The sequence below is a fragment of the Felis catus genome, chromosome A3 (assembly GCF_018350175.1).
Source record: "Felis catus isolate Fca126 chromosome A3, F.catus_Fca126_mat1.0, whole genome shotgun sequence".
Taxonomy (NCBI): domain Eukaryota; kingdom Metazoa; phylum Chordata; class Mammalia; order Carnivora; family Felidae; genus Felis; species Felis catus.
The window spans coordinates 135,626,228-135,647,293 of NC_058370.1; the positions used below are offsets into that span (position 1 = coordinate 135,626,228).

The window sequence follows — 21,066 nt, forward strand, 5'->3', positions numbered from 1 at the left end:
CCTGTTTCACTGCGGGAGAGAGAATTCCTTTCCCCAGCCGCCGAGCAGCCAAGCAAACTGCCCCCTGCACTGATAAAATAGGGGAGGTTCAAGACACCGATTTTCCCATCGAATCACACTGAATGGCGTCTCGTGATGCTCTTAGGATTAGCTGCCCTGTGCTTTAGCGTCAGTGTCCCCACTTCTACTCTGCAATTCACCAATCCGCCCTACCGAGGCAGGAAGTCCGCTTAATTATCCTCCCTTAACCCATGAAGAAGTGAGGCTGAAGAAGATGAACAATTGGCCCAAAGTCCAGGGCGATGAGTAGTAATTCCAGGATTCTAACCCGAGGCTTGCAAAGCCCACGTTCCCTTCCGGCACCAGACTCCCCGGCCGCAACAGGTTCCCAATGCACCACCCCACCAGACCCCCATCTGCCCCATCAGCACACAAAGGGGTGACGTGACCGCCCATCCCGTGTCCCACCTGCTAGGAAACAGAAGAGGCTCCCCTCTGAGGAAATACACCTCTGACGTTTTTAGCTTCTTGCACCTGAGAAGAGTATTTGGCATCACAGAGACCCCTCCGGTTGTTAAATGAGGCATCTGGATGGTGATGGTAATGATAAGACCACTCGGCTGGCTACAATGCAGGAATCCATCCAGCACTCAACCCCTCAGTCTTCCCACAAGGCCAAGGCCAAAGACTGTAAAAGCTAATACTCGGGGAGGCAGCATATCTCTCATTTTAATCGGAGTCTCCTAATGTCTCCATGAGGAAGGCTGGCCCTCGCTAAGTCCTCACACAGGACCACGAGGAGATCAGGAAGGGTGTGTCCACTACAGCTCCGTCCCACAGTCAGACTATTCCCAACATGACTTGCATATCCACACCCCAGGCTCAGCCCCCCACCCACTTCACGTTGATGCAAGGCCATTCCAATCTCCCCCTCTCCTGGGCCTGGCCGAAGAGACCCCAAGTACAGATGAGCTTACCAGATGGACAGACGAAGAGTCACGAAAGGGAATGGGACGTGTGATCTCACGACAGGGACAAGTGATCATGGCGGTGCTGGGAACCGCTGCACGCCCCACTTGCTCCCCATGCCTCGCCCATCCCCACACTTCATCCTTCGGCTGGAGGATGCCGGGAGCTCTATTAGATATGAAAACAAACCACAAGACTTACTCAAAATCAGCTCTGACATGGTGGCCTGGATCCACGGTGTAGGAGCACAGCTGTAAGTTAAAGAGTATTCCAGGAGAGAAGAAAAGCCCCGGACGAACGAGGCCGGTGCTCTGACGGCAGAACCCGTTCACTGTTTCCTGAACGTGAAGCTTTGTTCCAAGCCCACCCCTGAGGGATTCGAACATAATCAAATAAACTGATGCAACCTTTCCTGAAAGGGAAACACAGACGCAAACTTCAAATTAATCCCAGGAAAACACCAGCAACAAGCTGGGAGCAGGCTTCCAGGAGGAAGCATTCCTGCTGGGAATTCCCATAATAACACGTGTCTGTAAATCGTATTTACTTCCAGCCCAGGGTTAGAACCTGGATCCCCCCCCCCCCACCAGGGCCGGTGCCCCTGTGTGCGAAGCCCTCAGCTGTGGAGAACACACAGGGCGGCCTCAGAAGGACCGAGTCGTGAAAGACCTCAACGAAAGACAGGAAGCCATCAAAATCCTCGAGGAGAAAGCACTCAAAAACCTCTTTGATCTTGGCCGCAGCAACTTCTTACTCAACACGTCTCCAGAGGAAAGGGAAACAGAAGCAAAAATGAACTACTGGGACCTCATCAAAATAAAAATCTTCTGCACAGCGAAGGAAACAATCAGCAAAACGAAAAGGCAACCGACAGAATGGGAGACGATATTTGCAAATGACACATCAGATGAAGGGTTAGTATCCAAAATCTATAAAGGACTTATCAAACTCAACACCCAGAAAACAAATAATCCAGTGAAGAAATGCACAAAAGACACGAATAGACACTTCTCCAAAGAAGACATCCAGATGGCCAACCGACACATGAAAAAAATGCTCCACATCACTCTCATCAGGGAAATAGAAATCAAAACCACAATGAGATACCACCTTACACTTGTCAGAATGGCTAACAACTCAGGCAACAACAGATGTTGGCGAGGATGCGGAGAAAGAGGATCTCTTTTGCATTGTTGGTGGAAACGCCAGCTGGTGCAGCCACTCTGGAAAATAGTATGGAGGTTCCTCAAAAAACTAAAAATAGAACTACCCTATGACCCAGCAATTGCACTACTAGGCATTTATCCACGGGATACAGGTATGCTGTTTCAAAGGGACACATGCACCCCCATGTTTATAGCAGCAAGATCAACAATAGCCAAAGTATGGAAAGAGCCCAAATGTCCCTCAATGGATGAATGGATAAAGAAGATGTGGTCTATATTTACAAGGGAGTACTACTTGGCAATCAAGAAGAATGAAATCTTGCCATTTGCAACTACGTGGATGGAACTGGAGGGTATTATGCTAAGTGAAATTAGTCACTCAGAGAAAGACAAATATCATACGACTTCACTCAGATGAGGACTTTAAAAGACAAAACAGATGAACATAAGGGAAGGGAAACAAAAATAATATAAAAACAGGGAGGGGGACAAAACAGAAGAGACTCAGAAATAAGGAGAACAAACTGAGGGTTACTGGAGGGGTTGTGGGAGGGGGGATGGGCTAAATGGGTAACGGCCATTAAGGAATCTACTCCTGAAATCATTACTTCACTATATGCTAACTAACTTGGATGTAAATTTAAAAAAAAAAAAAGAAGGACCAAGTCGTTGAAGCGATAATGGGTCTACAGGGACCATGTTCTCCTACGGACGTAAAACTCTTGGGTCACTTGAGAATCATCAGTATAGAATTATGGGACCAAAACTAATACAACCGACTCTGTGCAACCCATGTTGCCCTCATTCACAAGTCCTCAGACACGCCAACGGCTGTGGACGGATTTCCTGGTGTTCCAGAAGGACAAAGGTCCAAGTTCTGCAGGGCTGTGTGAGACCAGGTCTCCGTTCCTGGGCCGCTCACCTGTGCGAAGATGAAGGGAGGAGCTGGGGTGCCTTCTCTGGGCTCCCCGCCGGCCGTGTGCCCACAACAAAGTGACCTCGGCAGACCTCCCCTGCCTGCAGACGGCCAGGGTCCCCCCCCCCCCCCCCCCGCTGTCAGGCCTCATAAGCCAACTCATCACCCTCTCCCCACACACGCTTCTCAGCATCCTTCCGGCCTTTCCTCTTCTCCCCGGCACTTATCTGTCTTGTTCTACTTCCTTCGATTCTGTCCCCACTCCAGGATGTGCTCTCCTTGAGGGCAGCAATTTTCTTCTGCTTGGCTCTCTCCCGCGTCCAAAGAACTCACATGGCACTGGCATGGCGGAGAAAGTCCATAGAAGCAGGTCCACACCATGTGACGCTCCGAAACTCCTTTCCGGGGTAACCGTGTTGAAAGAATTACCTCTTCTATTATCTTAGAAGCGTCCTTCGTAACAGGGAGGATTTTTATGCCCGTGGAATAGCAACTACCTGGGAGAATGTTCTACATGACACCTGGTATAATGTGCTACATGGAGAGTATCTGCAGAGTGGAAGGCTCAATGACTACTAGCAATTAGGTGTGATCTGCTCTACAGGGAAATAAAAACACTCGTTTGGGCCCAATAAATTTATGTGAAAATTGCCCAAGGAACCATGTCATCACCCATGTTTGGTGTGAACTCGTGTAGAAAACGTGCCAGGTGTCTCTTCCTGGGAACGCGGGCGCTGGCTTCTGGGCTCGGGTCTGCCTTTTAGCCAGCTCCGTGACCTTGACATCTCTCAAGTGCTCTGCACCCTGATTTACACACGTAGGAAATGATGGGGTTGATTTTCCACCTGTAAAAATCAGCCGCACGTTTTCTTTTTTTTTTTTTAGTTTTTTTTTTTTTAACGTTTATTTATTTTTGGGACAGAGAGAGACAGAGCATGAACGGGGAAGGGGCAGAGAGAGAGGGAGACACAGAATCGGAAGCAGGCTGCAGGCTCCGAGCCATCAGCCCAGAGCCCGACGCGGGGCTCGAACTCGCGGACCGCGAGATCGTGACCTGAGCTGAAGCCGGACGCTTAACCGACTGAGCCACCCAGGCGCCCCATCAGCTGCACGTTTGCTAAATGATAATAATTTGGTTCGAGTCAAGGAGAAACCCATCAACGTGACTAACGGCAAGAAGCAATGACAGGCCTTAACAGGCAACAGGCGAGATTTACCCACGACCTTCAAGGCGTTTCAATCCTTTGATCACGAAGCCCCATTTCTAGGAATTTGTCCATAGAAGAAAAAAATCAGGGGCACGAAAACGTTCATTACAGTATTTCTCACAATGTTATAAAAGCTGAAGGGCATAAACGTAATTTTTTAAAAGACTATCAAACCACTGAAAGCAGGAGAATGGAAAAGGGTGGGCTTACACGCTGAAGTTCAAAATGATACAGCACATGGAAAGAGTTTTTTGTCAAAATCTACAAACCTTTACCTACATTTACCCACTGACCCAGATAGCCCACTTCTACGCACGTGACCACTGACTAAAGAGAGTCCCGGTGGTCCTGTTCAAAATGCCGAAAGATTAAAAACAATGCGAGTTAGACACTGGTGAAATAAACCGTGGAATGTCCACGCTGTGGATACCACGCCACCGCAGACAGAGCAGAAAAGCCTTCTACGCATTACGATGGAAAGATGTGCAAAAGACATTAAGTGAAAAGAGCAAAGTATATGCAGTGGCACATGTTATATACCAAACGTTGCGTAATCTTCATGCATACTCCCATTTCTTCTTGTTTGCATAAAGAGGCAGTAGATAAATACCCTATATTCTAATTTTTTTAATGTTTATTTATTTTTGAGAGAGAGAGTGTGTGAGTTAGGGAGGGGCAGAGAGAGAGGGAGACACAGACTCCGAAACAGGCTGCAGTCTCTGAGCCATCAGCACAGAGCCCCATGCGGGACTCGAAGCCACCAACTGTGAGATCATGACCTGGGCCCAAGTCGGACGCTTAACCGACTGAGCCACCCAGGTGCCCTGATCCTAGTTAAAACAGTCTTCTAACAGGATGGAGAGGCTGGAGGGTGGAGAAGAGAGAGGCAAAGAGAACTTCCCGATATTTACAATTAAATTAACTTGCCTGTGAATGCCATGGGTAGCTCTATTTTGAAATTACAAAGATTTTAATGAAATGAACTTAAACTTCATAATCACAGTAGTTTAGGATAAGTAAAGGGTCTCGTTTCTGATCCTTCAATCAAGAGGGTCGTGTCTATTCATTCTACACACCTGCTTGCCTACTTAAAGTTGGGAAATGTCTGTCAGTATATACAAATTGAGAGAAAAGTTCCAAATGATATTTAGTAGCACTTTTTCCTCTCGGAGCTAGCTCCGAGTTCCAAAAATGTCAGTGGATATCTGCTCTCCTACGTGTCTCTTCCGAATTTAAAATCTGACATTTATTTCATCGTCAAAAGACTCAACATCCTCTGATCAGCTGCCTGTCAGCGTTGAGATTTCAGACAAGTGCCTGTCAGCTCAGGGACTAAGGCTTTCGCAGTTCCAGGCTTTGGGGGAGAGTTTTTGGTTATCCCACAAGGCAGAAAAAAAAAAAAGCCACGTTCATTCGAGCAGGAATTCAGAAATAATAATAGTAGCTCATGTTTATCGAGATCTCCTCGGCCACCAGCCACCTGCTCGCAGGACGGCTTGGGGAGGCGGGGGCCGGTGTCCCGCATCTGGTGGAGGACCCCAGGCACAGGGAGCCCCGCGACGGAGACGGGGTCCAGTCCCGTTCTCCCACCCACAGGCCCTCCCGTCGGAAGTGACACGGGACTGTGCGAAGCCGCGACACTCCTGGCCACGTGCAGAAGCACGCGCCAGTCACATTCTTGTCTTAAGGATGGTCTCGTGCACGCACTACACTCCCGGAGAACAGGTGTACGAAGCTCCCCCACCCCCCCAAGATCAGGAGGTGGTAAACGAGTGAGCGACGATCCAGGGACGAGCACAAACCACGGCCCCTACACGACGGAGTCCAGAATTGTGACCTCGTCCTGATTTCTGCGGCCCTCCTCCCGCTGCCGCCCTAAAGCCCAGTACAGGTGCCGAGCGTCGGTCGGCAAATTGCGTCCGTAAAGGGTCAGACAGTATTTTGGGTCCCGCGGGCCACGGAGTCTCTAGCAATGACCGGACTCTAGTACTGCAGCACCCGGGCAGCCAGAAACGATTCCTAATCCGCCGTGGTCCCTGGTGCGGGGCCCCTCTGGGGAAGATCCTGCTCCCACCATTCCAATCTCTCCCCTTCTCCACACACAGGTAACTAACAGACTTAGTTAATTCAGTAACTAACACCGTTAACTCATGTTAACAAGGGTTTTTTTCCCCCCCTTAAATTTCACTTCCTCTCCAAAATGCCTGAGCCTGCTGTGAAGACAGGTCACGGCCTCATCCTCTGAGCCTCACACAGGACTCAGACCCAGTCTACACAGAGAGAGAACATTCTATTCTGGCCACGCACTCTAGGGATTATTGTTTGAAGAAGTCCGGGCCTTCCCAAACACGGCCTTCATGGCGCCCGTCCAGTGGCACAGACGTCCACCCACCTCGTTCTCCACCTGGTGAATCTGCGTCCCCCTTTCACGAGCCAGCTGATGGCGTCTGCCGAAACCCCCACAGCACAGGCACGAGGACCTCCTGTGAGTCTCACGGGCCCCGTGTCCGAGGCACCTCACACACCACTTGCCTCCACAGTAAGGTTACAAGAGTCTCAGGGTCAAAGCCATGCCATCTGGCCCATGCCCCTGACTCTTCTGTGGCTTTGAGGACAACACAGCAGCCTTACGATCCCCATACACACAGAGAGGTGCAGGACCTGCCCTAAAATGAATCCAGCCAGACGGTGGTTACACAGGTCGTGCAGTTCTGAGAGAAGACCCTCAGTCTCCGTATCCAAGGAGCCCAAGACGCCACTTGAGCCTCACACAGACAGCGGCCTTCGCGGAAGGCGTGCAGTCTCCAGGATCAGGGGCCGCCGGGTTTGAATCCCAGCTGAGCCAACATGTTACCACGTCAGCCGCGCTACCGCGGCAAGTCACGTAAATAAGGCTCACAGCTCCCGCGGCGCTCTCTTAAATCGTATGACGCGCACATCGCTTCATTTGATCCTCTCGCTGGCTGCGAAGGGCACACGCCTACCCCACGTCAGACAAGAGGGCTGAGGTGCTGAGGTTCCACAAAGTCTCCAGGGTTGAGTATCAGAGCCCTGATTCCCCCGGGTAATCTAGGTCTCACGGCTCCGACCATGCACTCAAGGCCTCGGGGGCCACGGCGATGGCGATGTTGTCTGCTGTCATCGCTGGTTATTCAACGTGGACTGTTGGGGTTACTCTACCCCCATTGGTACAGGTGTGCACCGTCTGGCTAAGGTGAGCCAGAGAACTGGCCTCCCCGCCTCTCTCCCGTGCAGCCACAAGCGTCTATAAAACGTTCTCCTCTGCGAGTTTCGGCCAGGACACGGCCCAGGGGTGGGTCCCCTGACCTCCAGGTTGGACACACCCCGGAGACACAGCTGGCCGCCTTGCCAGCCGTGGTCACAGGAACCACCTGCGGCAGGCAGCCAATGTCTTAGGTAAGAGTGTTCATAAGCTGGAGGGGCCGGGAAGCAGAGGACCTAGAAAGGGGAAGGGGTGCCAAGGCGAAGCGAACCCCCCGTTTCCACTCCAAGAATAGCAAACAGCCCAAAGAAGAAGCCACCTGGGGCTGTTTCCGCTCACTCCAACCGGCTGGAAAAATTCTCCTAAAGGTAAAGACGACTTACAAACATATGAAGACGTGCGACTTAAGACGGGTGGGGGTGACCGGAGGAAGTTATGTAAGATGCCTGCTGGAGGCTGGGGGAAAGCTGTCTCCCAAAGCCTGACAAATGAACAGAGGGGCACGGCAGCATCTCAGGCTGTCACTCGGTCTTGCTGCAGAACCGCCACGCAAACGAGCGAGCGAGCGCGTGCCCGCCACCCCCGCCTGGGAGGCAGAGGAGGGGGAGGCAGAGGAGGAGGGGGGCCAGCTAAAATTAGAGTCCACTGAGCGGTGCCGCTGTTGCTCGGGCTTCCAGGGGAACGGGTGGGTTCCCCCGGCTCCAGCCCGGTTGGCTCCTACTTGGGTGAGGCTGCGAGCATGGAGGGGAGAGCCGTCCCCCCACCCGGCTGCCGGCTGCCCCCTTTGCAAACCGGGAAGAAAAGAGGAAGAAAACGGCATTCAGTTCAGCAGCAGCAGCAGAACAGGAAGCTGGAAGTATCTCTTCTGTGCTTTCTTAACTTAGGGGAGGAGAACATTCAAGGTCTCATTTCGAAGGTGGAGGTGCAGGTACAGGTTAGAGAATGAGGAATGGCATCCGTGCCAAAAATGCGGCAGAAGAGCGAGGGAGGGGCCCTGGGAATCCTGTTGCCCGAGCCCTCATTCTATAGAGTCCAACGTCGCGGGGCTGAGGGGCGCGACCAAGCCAGAAGACGGGACTCCTGATTCCCAGATCATTGGAGTTGCCGGCCCACCACACGGAGATCCCAGGGCTTAGCCTGAAGAAGAAGGGATGGCCCGTTCCTAGCGAGCCGTTGCGCGTGGCTGGAGTGATGGGCAGAGGGCAGGAAGTCTGCCAGAGTGAAGGCTCAAGGAAAACGCTGAGTTACCCTGAAACTCCATCTGGTCCTTAGCCAGACGTCACCTAAGAACCCGGTTCATTTCTCAGCCTTAACCATCACATCGCAATTTTATTTTTATTCCGCAACATTCGTGATCTCTCTGGCACCTACGCTGAACAGGATGAGGGTTATCCTATACACCAGACAGGCCAACGGGTGGGGCCCCCTCCCACCACGGCCAACCTCACCCCCTGCAGATCTCTCGGTGCCAAAGAGATCGGGCTGACTCAGGAAACGAGACACCTGCGGGCGGAGCGTCACAGACTCTTGGAAATGGAGGGAACTGAGAGAACACCGCTCCCCACGGCCCTCCCCGAGGCCCCGAGTGACTTCCGGGCCGGGGCCAAGCTCAAGCCAGCTGGAGTTTCTGCCACAAGGACCACAGAAAGGGGCGGTGGGAAACCAGCCGTCACCAACGATAAAGTAAAACAAAATGGTGATCGGTAGTTCTTTCTCCACTTGCCGGATATCCTACAAGGTGCGTGCTCTACTTCGTAATACGAAAAACGGGTAAGAGAACGTGAGAACGAGGAAAGAAATGTTTAGGAAAACAAAGTAGGGCCAGGCGTGATGTCAGTGTACAAAATTCATGTCCTCGAGGTTGGTTTACTTGTTTTAAGAAACATTTTCGTGCACTAAGTTTTGTGCAGGCCATGCTTTGGAGGCACTTTAGCTCAACACTTTGAACAGGGCTGAGGACACGGGAGGAGGAAGGACAGGAGGCACTGGGCCACCTGAGGAGTTGCCACAGGAAACCGGGTCGATGACCTTGTACAGGAGGAAGGACCTTGCACATGAGGCCCTGGAACCCGACGGCCTGGGGCCTCACGGGCCTGCAGCCCCCACTCTCCAGGGAAACTTGGGCAGGTGACTGAGCCACTCGTGCCTCGGTTTCCACAAAACGAGGATGACACCTGGATTAGTTTGCTAGGGCTGCCGTAACAAAGGATCGCAGGCTGAGTGGCTGGAACAATTTACCGTCCGGCTGTTCTGGAGGCTGAGCTCTGCCATCAGGTGCTGCGGGGCTGGGTCCTCCTGAGGCTCTGAGGGACAGTCTGTTCCAGGCTTCCCATCTGCCCGGGCTTGCGGGGGGCTATCTTCCTCCTGTGTCTGCCCTTCTTATGTGCCCGTCTCCAAATGTCCCCTTGTCATGAGCACGTGTGAAATGGTGGGTTACGGCCCGCCCCGACGACCCCGTTGCCACCTGATTCCCTCTGCAAAGGCCCCGTCTCCAGTAGCAGCACATGCTGACGTCCCGGGGACGTGACTCTGAGGGCACACAGCTCAGCCCACGGTGGCGCTCACCTCAGAGAGCTGTCGTGAGGACCACACACCTGAGCAGCTGTGGCACTCCGCCGACGGTGCCCCAGCTCGGTCATAACGTCCCCCGCCCCATCACGGACGACGGGCCATCACCAGGGTCGCAGCCCTGAACCGGGAGTCACATGATGCCACGGCCACGGTGTCCCTGCCCCGAGACCCCATCTGACCGCCAGGAGTGGGCCACCATCCGCCAACCTCACACGCCCTGCCAGGGAATGGCGTGTTGCTCAGGGGACACAGTGACGGTCACCACCCGTCCCGATGTTGGAGGAGGGTCACGTGACTCTCAGAGCCACTGGCAATGGCCCCACAGGTCCCAAACTGAATGCTCTGTCCTGAGGGACAGTGCTCGGCTTTTCCCTAGACGTTGCGGCCCCACCGCTTTGTAAATGACAAACCTACAGGTACTCCTGGCTGCCATTGCGTCTGTCTGGAGGAAACGAGCCACTTGCCAAGTGTATGCGCCCCCCGCGAGGACCGCGGGCTGGCCCTGCAGCGCTGGGGGGGGGGGCTCTCCCACCCCGAGTCCTGCCGGGGGGGGGGGGGACGCGGGGCCTCGGCACTGCCTGTGCCACGGGGCGCGATTACTGGACTAGTGATCCACGCGCCCAGAATAAATCACCGGCTCGCCCCGGCTCAGGATGTGCATAGCAGTCGGGTAAGCTGGAGACTGCCGACCAGAAGTTTGTTCTGGCATCGATTCTGACCTGGCTTCCTTCTGTGCCCTAAATGTTCACCGTCCTCCTCCTTCAACCAAAATAAAATACAAACGAACTCTGCCAACATATTTTAACTCGTGAGTCATCCTGGAGGATATTCTCATTCTGTATTTTCTAATGCAAATAAGGAAAGCCAGACGGTTCTAGAACCTGTGTCCAGAGTGGCCACGAGAGAAGACACTTGATGAAGGGACACGCGCAGGGCTGGGGCGGGGGGGGGGGGCGCTGGATGCCGCCCTGCTGTCTTTCCCGCGCACGACCCGCAGCGGACATCCCCACCCTCGTCCTCTGTCGCCTGTCCCACGGCACCCTGGCAGCCTGTCGTTAAAAGCAACGAACAAGAAATCCCAGAGAATTAAGAATCCTTTCAAGGGGCACCTGGGTGGCTCAGCTAGTTGAGCATCCGACTCTTGATTGCGGCTCAGGTCACGGTCTCACGATTCCCGGGATCCAGCCCCACATCAGGCTCTGTGCTGATGTGGGGAGCCTGTTGGAGACTCTCTCTCTCTCTCTCTCTCTCTCTCTCTCTCTCTCTCTCTCTCTCCCCCCCTCTCTCTCTGCCCCTCCCCTGCTCGTGCTCGCTCTCTCTCTCTAAAATGCATAAACTTAAAAAAAAAAAAAAAGAATCTCTTCGAGAGGAAACCCTTTCCCCTACTCCCCAGACGTCAACAACTCCCTGCATGCAGTGACGCATTTGTGGAAAACATCAGGGCTCCCTGAGATGCTAATCAGAGGCCCACCAAAACACAGATGCCAGAAGCAAACGGACTAGTGCTTTGAGTTTAAAAGTCCGTTCGCGTTCTTCAACGGGTCTGGTTCTCCCAGCAAGCTCTTCGCATCACACCCGGGAAAACCGAAGCGTGTGGAAGACTTGACCCACCTCCCCCCGCAGCAGGGACCCCGAGACAGAGACCGACGCCGGTCGTTTATCTGGGAAGCGATGCGGCAACGGGGCTGTGGCTGCGGGGGTGTGTTGGGGGGGGGGCTGGGCCAGGCAGCCGGTAAGGACCTGTCCTCAAGCAACTGCCAGCGTGGTTACCGGGAACTGATCCCCCTGGGGACGGTGGGGGCTCCTGTCACACCCTGCTCACCGTCTCGGCATCCTGGAGGTGGAGAGGGTCTTGTCCCTACCTCTACACCCGAGGGCAGGGAGGGCTCCAGGAGGGGCTGGGGTGCTCATCTCTACACCTGCAGCCTCCACAGGGGCAGGCCGAGGGGGGCTCCTCGCATCAAGTCCTCGGGCAGGAGACGCAGGTGCCCACAGCCGGGCCACGCCGGGGGCGGGTCTCCCGTCCTGCCCCAAGCCCTGTCCTTCCAGGAAGCTTTTCTGCGGAAGGGTGACAAGGGTTCTTCTGTGGATGGGGAATTACGAGTCTCCTGTAACATTTGCGGAGCCTGATGGGCGGTAATTTGTCAGAAAAGGCAGATTCCTGTTGGGGCAAGAACAACCCACAAGCACAGACATGGGTGAGAATGTATTCCGCTCCGTGAGAGACCTGCTAAGAGCCTCCGGCCCTGGGGTGACCACGAGGAAGGAAGGTGCAAAGAATGGATCCCGGAGAGTCCCACGGTGGGGGTGGTGACCGGGGGCGTGCACGTGGACGCGGGGACGGCAGTGTTGCGACACCGTTAGCAGAAATCGGGCAAGAACGCGAGGGTTAACGTGGGGAAAGGTGTCTGTGCAGGGTAGAAACATGCATGTGCAAGCACAGAGGGCCTCCAGGTAGCGGCATCCAGGCCGTGTGCCCGTCCGGGTACCAGTGGCCCAAGGATCCCGGTAAGTGCAGATCCGACCGCCGCTCCTCCGTGTCCCGCACACACAACTCCTGCCCTGGTTACTCCTCTACTCCTCTGTCCAGAGACAGAGAGGGTCTCTGGACCCCGCACAACCGCCTCCAAAGCACGGCCTCCCGGCGGTATTTACTAGACTGCAGAATGCGGGGCGGGGGGGGGGGGGGGTCATGGAAAAGGGACCCAGCTTCAAATGTTCTCTTTATAATAGGCCGTTTGGGATATTTCTGGTGAGCGGGGATTCTGACAGTGGCAATTTGTCCTTCTCCCAAAACAAACCTCAAAGCCCAGCCTTTCAGGTTCTGGGAAGACCGGGGCCGGCCCGCCGACGGGACACTGCCCTTCAGTCTTCGTGCCGGGCTGTTGTGGGTTCGGCAGCCTGGCTCCCGGGTGAGGACAACATCCCCCATGCGGAGAGTAACCCCAACGTTAAAAAATTCCCAAGCCGCCCTGGCCGACGTGCCACGATTAGATGCACTCACACGGTCGACCAGATCGCCTCTTTTTCTCACTAAATACAGGGCCTAAGAATGAAGGCAAAGCTGGTGCCTCACAGGACGGGCCACACAAATGTCTGCTGACTGAATGCCTCCTCTCGCGCTGGATGTGTGATTGGGGTGTTTGGGGGTGTTTCCCTTTCTTTCTTTCCTCTTTTTCTTTTCCTTCCTTCCTTCTTCCTTCTTCCCTTCCTTTCCTTCTTCCCTTCCTTCCTCCCTCCCTCCCTCCCTCCCTCCCTCCCTTTTCTTTTCTTAAATAACACTAAACGTTTAACTCTCGCAAAACCACAACGCACACCCTGTTTAAAAACAGGAAACAATAAATGAAACCACAGTGAACACGCTGGTTCTTAAAACAGAGATTCCCTTTTTAATGTGACGAAACTTAATTACAGACAAAATGCTGTGCCCATTTTGCCGTTTACCTGGAAGGACGGGGCACGGCTTCCTCTGTGGAGTCCTAAAGACACTACCCTGTGCCACTTTCCAGAAGTGGAAGCCACTGGCTGTCCACTCTGGGTCTCTGGTGAAGTCACATTCACATGCACCTGCTCTCCACGTAAAACGCTTACATCTGTGTCCACAGTATAAGAGGGGACCCGCCCCGCGTAAGGCACTGGTCCCCAAAACTCCTTAAAGGCCCTAAATATACAGAGCTTCCCATATCCGGGTAATTGAGAGAAAAGGCCCTCCCTGCGGAAGGGGCCTGGGGCCGCCAGCCCACTGATCCGGCACTTTCCACCGGCCCCAGTGAGCACGGCTCTGCAGACACCATCGGACATCTCAGCCTCCTCACGGGATCGGAAAACCTGCCTCCTGCCACTGTCCCCAACACACCCCCGGACAGCACCCGAGGACACATCCCGTTTCCCTCCCGGCCACCTCAGGGACCAGTGTCTGCAGAGCATGTGACGTTCCTGGTGACAATCCATCCTCCCAGCACGCGGCCAGTTGAGCTGCGCGACGACACTGGTCCAGACGCCACTCCACTCGGGGCGTCCTGCACAAGCCCTGGGAGGACTCCTTCAAACGCAGAGAGCCAACCTCTGCACCAACCCTCCTCGCTGCCTCCTGGGGCTCGAACCACAGACGGGGGCTCCCACAGGAGGAGAATCCGGGAGAGGGAGGGGGGATGCACTGTCCTTTACATCTCTGCTCCTCTCGTAGTGGTGCTCCTCTTGTGGTTCGTGCTCCTCTGGTGGTGATGCTCCTCTTGTGGTTGGTGCTCCTCTGGAGGTGGTGCTCCTCTTGTGGTTGGTGCTCCTCTGGAGGTGGTGCTCCTCTGGCGGTTGGTGCTCCTCTTGTGGTCGGTGCTCCTCTTGTGGTCGATGATCCTGTGGCGGTGGTGCTCCTCTGGCGGTGGTGTTCCTCTTGTGGTTGGTGCTCCTCTTGTGGTTGGTGCTCCTCTTGTGGTCGGTGCTCCTCTGGAGGTGGTGCTCCTCTTGTGGTCGGTGCTCCTCTTGTGGTCGATGATCCTGTGGCGGTGGTGCTCCTCTGGCGGTGGTGTTCCTCTTGTGGTTGGTGCTCCTCTTGTGGTTGGTGCTCCTCTTGTGGTCGGTGCTCCTCTGGAGGTGGTGCTCCTCTTGTGGTCGGTGCTCCTCTTGTGGCCGATGATCCTGTGGCGGTGGTGCTCCTCTGGCGGTGGTGCTCCTCTTGTGGTTGGTGCTCCTCTTGTGGGTGGTGCTCCTCTTGTGGTCGGTGATCCTCTGGCGGTGGTGCTCCTCTGGCGGTGGTGTTCCTCTTGTGGTTGGTGCTCCTCTTGTGGTCGGTGCTCCTCTTGTGGTCGGTGCTCCTCTGGCGGTGGTGCTCCTCTTGTGGTCGATGATCCTGTGGCGGTGGTGCTCCTCTGGCGGTGGTGTTCCTCTTGTGGTTGGTGCTCCTCTGGCGGTGGAGCTCCTCTTGTGGTCGGTGATCCTCTGGAGGTGATGCTCCTCTGGCGGTGGTGCTCCTCTGGTGGTGGTGCTCCTCTTGTGGTTGGTGCTCCTCTTGTGGGTGGTGCTCCTCTTGTGGGTGGTGCTCCTCTGGCGGTGGTGCTCCTCTTGTGGTCAGTGATCCTCTGGCAGTGGTGTTCCTCTGGTCTAGGCCTCTTCATGAGATCTCCAACAGCTCTGCCCACATGCTGGTGACACGGGCCAGTCAGCGGGTAAGGAATATGAGACTCCAGCTCCTAAAGGGACGGTCCTCAAATGCACACCTGCACCTGCCAACCACGTGCAGGCCGCGGGCCCTGCACCTTCCCCTTGTCTGGGGCTGCTTGGGGGCAGGAGCCACATGCAACTCGTCCTAAAAACCCCCAAATCCTCACCCAGCACTGCATATAAAGGACATTCGACCCAGAAGCCCTGAGTTTTACCTCTAGATGTGTCATTAACCAGCTAGAAGGGTTTGACTCTTCAATTCAGAGGAAGGACACAGGGAAGGAAAGAAGGAAGAAACACAGAAAAAGAGAGAGAAGGACAAAGGGAGGGAAGGAAGTCAACCTCCTTGGTTTATTGGACCCTCTTCTCCCATAATGTTCTTTCATTCTGTCATTTTGGATGGAGGCGGCCAGGGAGACGGCATCCACATGGATCCACCCATTCAATTACACACATTAACTCTGAGAAGGGGATGGAGCGAGACGAAGTGGTTTCACGTAGGAAAATACGACGCCAAGGAGCAGTTGAACACGTGACAAGGAAGGTCTGGGAGCTTGGAGAGGGACACGGCCCCAAGGCCGAGCAACGAAGCAGGACAAAGCCAGCGCAGGGAGGGGATCTGACCAGGGGGTGCCGCCCACTAACTCCGGGGCCCCAGCCAAAACCCAGTGGAAGTTCCTTCATCTCTAAAATGCACGAGCACGTTTCAACCCAAAGACTCCTTGCTTGGCCAGAGAGGGTGAATGGAAGTCAGGCTCGCATTCTGAAGTACTGAATGCTCCCATCATCTGAGATCTCTCCGTGTGACCTCGACCCCTGCTCTCCAGACCTCTGTGAGTCTTTGTGGAAGGCAAAGTTCAGACAGAAATGTCCTCACGCATCTCACAGAAACTGGATTTCGCGAGTCAAATGCTTCTCTGGGACTCGTAGCCTCATTCCAGGCCACGTACAGCTAACTCTTCTCCAGTCCTCTGCTTTAGCGCTCAGGACGGCCCCTTCTCAGGAAGGCCTCCTCATTCAGCCATCTTTTCCAATTACCATTATGCTCACGTGTTCTCTCTTCCACGGCCAACCCTACCGTGGTCCAAAGACCGCCCCCCGCCAAGGGTTCAGCATCCACCTCGTGATGGTGCAAACCATAGGAAGAGCATGGGGTTGTCCAGACACGAGCCGAAGATCTTCTGTGTATGAGCCCTGATGTGGGGCTCGAACTCACAAATCGTGAGATCGTGACCTGAGCCAAAGTCAGATGCTTAACCAACTGAGCCACCCAGGTGGCCCTGTATTTTTCTCTTTAGAAACATCATGTGAGGGGGCGCCCCGCGTCGGGCTCTGTGCTGACAGCTCAGAGCCTGGAGCCAGCTTCAGATTCTGTGTCTCCATCTCTCTTTGCCCTCCCCCGCTCGAACTCTGTCTCTCTCTCTCTCTCAAAAATAAACAAACGCTGAAAAAAAGAGAGAGAAATAACACAAAATGCATAAAGAAAACAAAGGCTAAATCCACAAACCAAGAAAGACATCAACGACACCAGGTTTATCTCAAACACCAAAGCAGTTTTTTTAAGCTCTCCCCAATACCACACACACACGCACACACCCCTCAAATTGGCATGACACTGACCAATGACCTTATACGATTCCTTCACTGCCAAGTTCAAAATAAAATACAGACCAGTTTTTCCTTCGGTTGAAGGAAGTACACAGACCCCCTGTGAACGTGGGTGCCGGGACCCCGTGTGTGCGCAGACATTCCGGGCATTTCCGCGCCCATCGTGCAGAGAACAAGCTGACGGCTCTTGTAGCTTCCATCAGCCCACCTCTGCACCCCAACTCGTCTGAGTCATGACTGCTCTCTGCACCTTCCAGACTGGATCAAGTTTCTTCGGCTGCGTGGGTTGGAGAACACCTTCCGGAATACACGCCGGCCACTCTCGTCGCCCTGCCGAAGTAGCAACCGGGGACCCTGGGAGACTCATCGCACGCCGCCGCTCTGACAGAACAAAAGCAGAGGCTCCCTTCCCAGCATCAGAAGCAAACTTTTGCTCGGCTGAATTTTCAAAACTAAGAACCGCAGCCAGATTCCAGGCTGGTTCTTGCTCTGGAAACTTCAGAGAGCTCGGCTCTGCTGTGAAGATTTCCTTCCAAAGGAACAAACGTCCACGCGGCCCATCCTAGCCCATCCCGGGAGAGAAATGGAAGAGAATAAAATCTAAGGGCGGCCTTGAGCCGAGAGCCACACCGAGGCAGTCTCCTTTCCTCTCCCCGCGTTTCCATGCGGTTCTCCGACAGCCTCCGCCGTCACGGAACATCCGCCAGACAGGACAGGCAGCCTGTACATTTCTAAAGAAAACCTGATTCTCAGAACCCCAGAATGTGAGGGCCGGGCAGCAGGGGGGTCTTAGGAAACCAAGGGTCACGGCAAGGAAGTGACACGGTGCTAACCACGCAGGCCCCGGGTGAGAAGCAGGCGCTGAGGTCAGAGACCGATTTCATGCCAGACAAGCCACGCGGAGTCCCACGGGCCTGGGCACCCCACGTGCTGCCCCAGCCGCAGTCCCACCCCCCCCCCCCGAGGATGTGGGCAAGCCAAAGGACCCCAGGGTCTCTGCGTTGTTATTCAACCATGAGACTACTTTGCAGAAGCTCTCTGCACCCCACCTCTCAATTCCTCTCCTTCCTTTCTACCCTGTCCACCTCCCAGCAACCCCAGGTGTCTCCCAGGAGAGCAGGCTGGACAGTGGCAAGGCTTCCCCGACCCAGAGACGTGGGTCCCCGAGCCCCCTGGAGCTCCCTGCTGGCTGGGATGCTTCCGACGTGTTCACCAGCCTCACGGGGAGCTGGGTCTTGGCCGCGGCAGCACCTTTTGCAGCATCCGGTGACCCTGGCCTCCCACGGGGAGGGGTGTGTGCCCGGGACAGGTCTGGGGCACTTCAGTGGGACAGTCACATGTCCTCCCTAGGGCACTAAGAGAACAGTGATGCCGGGGGCACCTGGGTGGCTCAGTCTGTTAGGTGGCCAGCTTCAGCTCAGGTCATGATCTCGTGGTTCATGGGTTCGAGACCCGCATCGGGCGCTGTGCTGACAGCTCGGAGCCTGGAGCCTGCTTCGGAATCTGTGACTCCCCCTCTCTCTCTGTCCCCTTCCCAGCTCATGTTCTGTCTCTGTCTCTCAAAAGATAAATAAATGTTAAAAAAAAAAAAAGGTTTTTTTTAAATAAAAAAAAAGAACAGTCATGCCGGCAGCCAGTGCTGCTGAGTAATGACCGTGAGCCAGCAGCGGGCTCATAAGGGCATCGTTTAGGGGGTAGTCATGGAGTAAAGTGGAACTCTCAGCTGGGTATCCGAGGGCCTTCAGACAGGCCCAGGCTCTTGGCCGTGGTCTCCACAACCGGCCCCAGCAGCACCCTGGACACCTGACCCTGGTCCTTTTCCCAACCTCTCCCTAAAGGGTGTTGGGAGTGAACTGGCCTTTCACCACGCAGAGGCCTCGGATACATAACGCTGAGCTGCACCGGGCGCAGGAGAATGGGCACCGATGGATAAAGACCATCCAACGCCCTCATGGCCCTGTGAGCGGACCAAGGTGTGCGAAGCAAAGCAGGCAGGATTTGGAGCCGGGAAAACCGGGCGTGACGTGTGGGTCAGGCTCCTAACTGCTCTGTGGGCCTGAGCTTGACCTCTCTGGGTCTCCGTTTCCTAACATCCAAACCCAGGTGGAAATGCCCGCCTCTTAGGTCACTGTGGTTACACGTGCAAAGCGCCCAGCCCTTCGGACAACACGGAGTCCTCACTGTCCTTCCCTGATCACAGGAAGACCTTACAAGGGACGGCCGTCTCAGTCACCAGATCACTCCAGAGTCAGCCCTACCCTGAAGGGGGGAGGGCGTTTAAACTTCTTCTCAAGGGAAAAACACCACGAGCGCCCCCCAATTTTTAACAGAACACATCACGTCCTAACCGCAAGTGCTTCTGAGATGCGGTCAGTGAACGGGCTGTCTGTCCCCCGCTGTCATAGATGCGGACAAAACTCGCCCTTCTGAGCACACAGGGGAAGGCCGGGACCCACGATGGGGATGCAGGTGGCCTTGAGTCCACGGGGCTCCCAGAACATCTGAGCCAGCACCCACGGAGACTAAGGGGAGCTCGTCCCAGTGCCGCCTCCAGCCCCTGGCGTGTGGCTGGAGGACAGGGAGAGGACCGCCTGGGCGCCCCGAAGCCAGCAGCAGGCCGCACACGGGAGCTGCCCGCGGAAGGGGGGGCAGGCACAGGGTCTGAGTCCTCTACTCCAGCTCAGGCCGCACTTGCTATTTCATTTGAAGAAAAAGACCAAAAAAAAAAAAAAAAAAAAAAAAAAAGTTCTGCTGCCTAAAGAAAAGTGTTCTGGAAGCATGAGGCGTGCGTGAGCGCGGAGGGCCCCGCGGGTCTGAAATACTCCGCAACCCCGTGGCCGTGAACAGGCCTTCGGTCTGGTAAGGCCGCCCACCCTGCCAGCCGGAACGAGGTCGGCGAGGAACACAGGACGCACGGATCTCTCCGAATGCTGCATTTTCAGGCACGTGCCACGCAAACCCGGGTAGCCGTCACCCGTGTCCAGGGGCCAGGCCGAGCCCCGCACGTCCCCGTGGCCCCGCTGACGTTCACAGGAACCACTGCCCAACCGGGAAGGAGGGGCCGGCGGGACCCTCTGGGAAGTCAATTATGGTCACAGGGACGTTCCCAGAATAGTGGACGATGAGGCTTTGGCTTGGCCCAGAAAAGCCACATCAGAGTCCCCCGAACTGGCCCCTCTGACTCAGGAGAGAGTCTGCCGTGCGTCAGCTGAAGGTGTGGGTCACGGCTGACCTCTACAACTTCCCCAGGGGACCTGGAGCTCCAGCAGCCAGGGGCTTCCCAAGTGGGTCACACAGATCACCTTCCCGGGGTATACACCCAGTGGTCTACACGTAACTCAACCATTTGGGTCTCGAACTTTCTGTTTAGTAGGCTGCTCTACCAGAACTATTTTTTTCCTTCCACACTGGGTATAGAGCTAAAGGGGTGGGGGGAAAGCAAGGAAGGCTTGTCCTCATTTACCTCTGTCCGTCTGTCTGGGCTGTCTGTGTCACTGCAGTTAGCGGACTACCTGGGATTTGTCTTTAAACGTCCCTTATACTCTCTGAACGTCCAGCCAGCCTTCCCCCTGGAGCAGCAGGTCAGAGCAGTGAGGCTGCAAAGAGGTGGGGCAAGGGGCGCGGTGACCAGGCGGCCAGCACCCCACGGAGGCCACGCAGGACAACCTTCCCAAGCCAGCTGTGTGTTTCCATCTGCCAACTTCCAGGCTCGACGGGACGGAAGCCATTGGCAGTCCACACGCACCTGTCATCCTAACCCCCTGAGCCTGCGATGGCCTAACGGGGCACGTCGAGGACCAGGCGGCCTTGGCTGCAGCCTCCAGGAGACAGTCCGAAAACCCAGTATCAGGCTACTAAAAACCAGACAAACCGGGACTGGGGTGGGGGGGAGAGGGGGGAGATGCCCACAGCACCTACAAGGAGGAATCTAGTTCAAAGACTGGGGAAGGGGTGTGCGAAAAAAGGGCATGTCTGTTACTTAAAAGGAAGCATTTGCAGAGTCGGTTCTCGGGAGTTCTCTAGGTCTCGGATGATGCCCAGAAGCACAGCGTCAGTCTCGGCGCTTAGAGAAATCACAGTGTTATTTAATCCCATGAGCACCAGCTCACGCACACAGGCACACAGAGCTGCTGGGAGAACACGGGGACAAACAACACAGGGGCACCGCTCCGCTCGCAGACCCTACGGCGCCCTGTGCACCAGCGCGTGGAGCCAGGACCCCCGACGCCGCAGAGGACAGCCGGCAGG

At 55.2% G+C, this 21,066-nt stretch overlaps 1 protein-coding gene across 13 annotated transcripts in view; it reads right to left on the reverse strand.

Annotated features, from left to right (window-relative positions):
- Positions 1–21,066, reverse strand: part of RNF144A (ring finger protein 144A) — a 339,972-nt gene that overhangs the window by 278,191 nt on the left and 40,715 nt on the right. The window contains exon 1 of one of the 13 annotated variants that reach the window (XR_006596041.1): positions 1,171–1,290. The exons of the other annotated variants lie outside the window; for them this stretch is intronic. The gene's annotated coding sequence lies outside the window, so the exon portion shown is untranslated. Of the gene's footprint in view, positions 1–1,170; positions 1,291–21,066 lie in introns of those variants that run through there. 13 annotated transcript variants of the gene reach the window in all.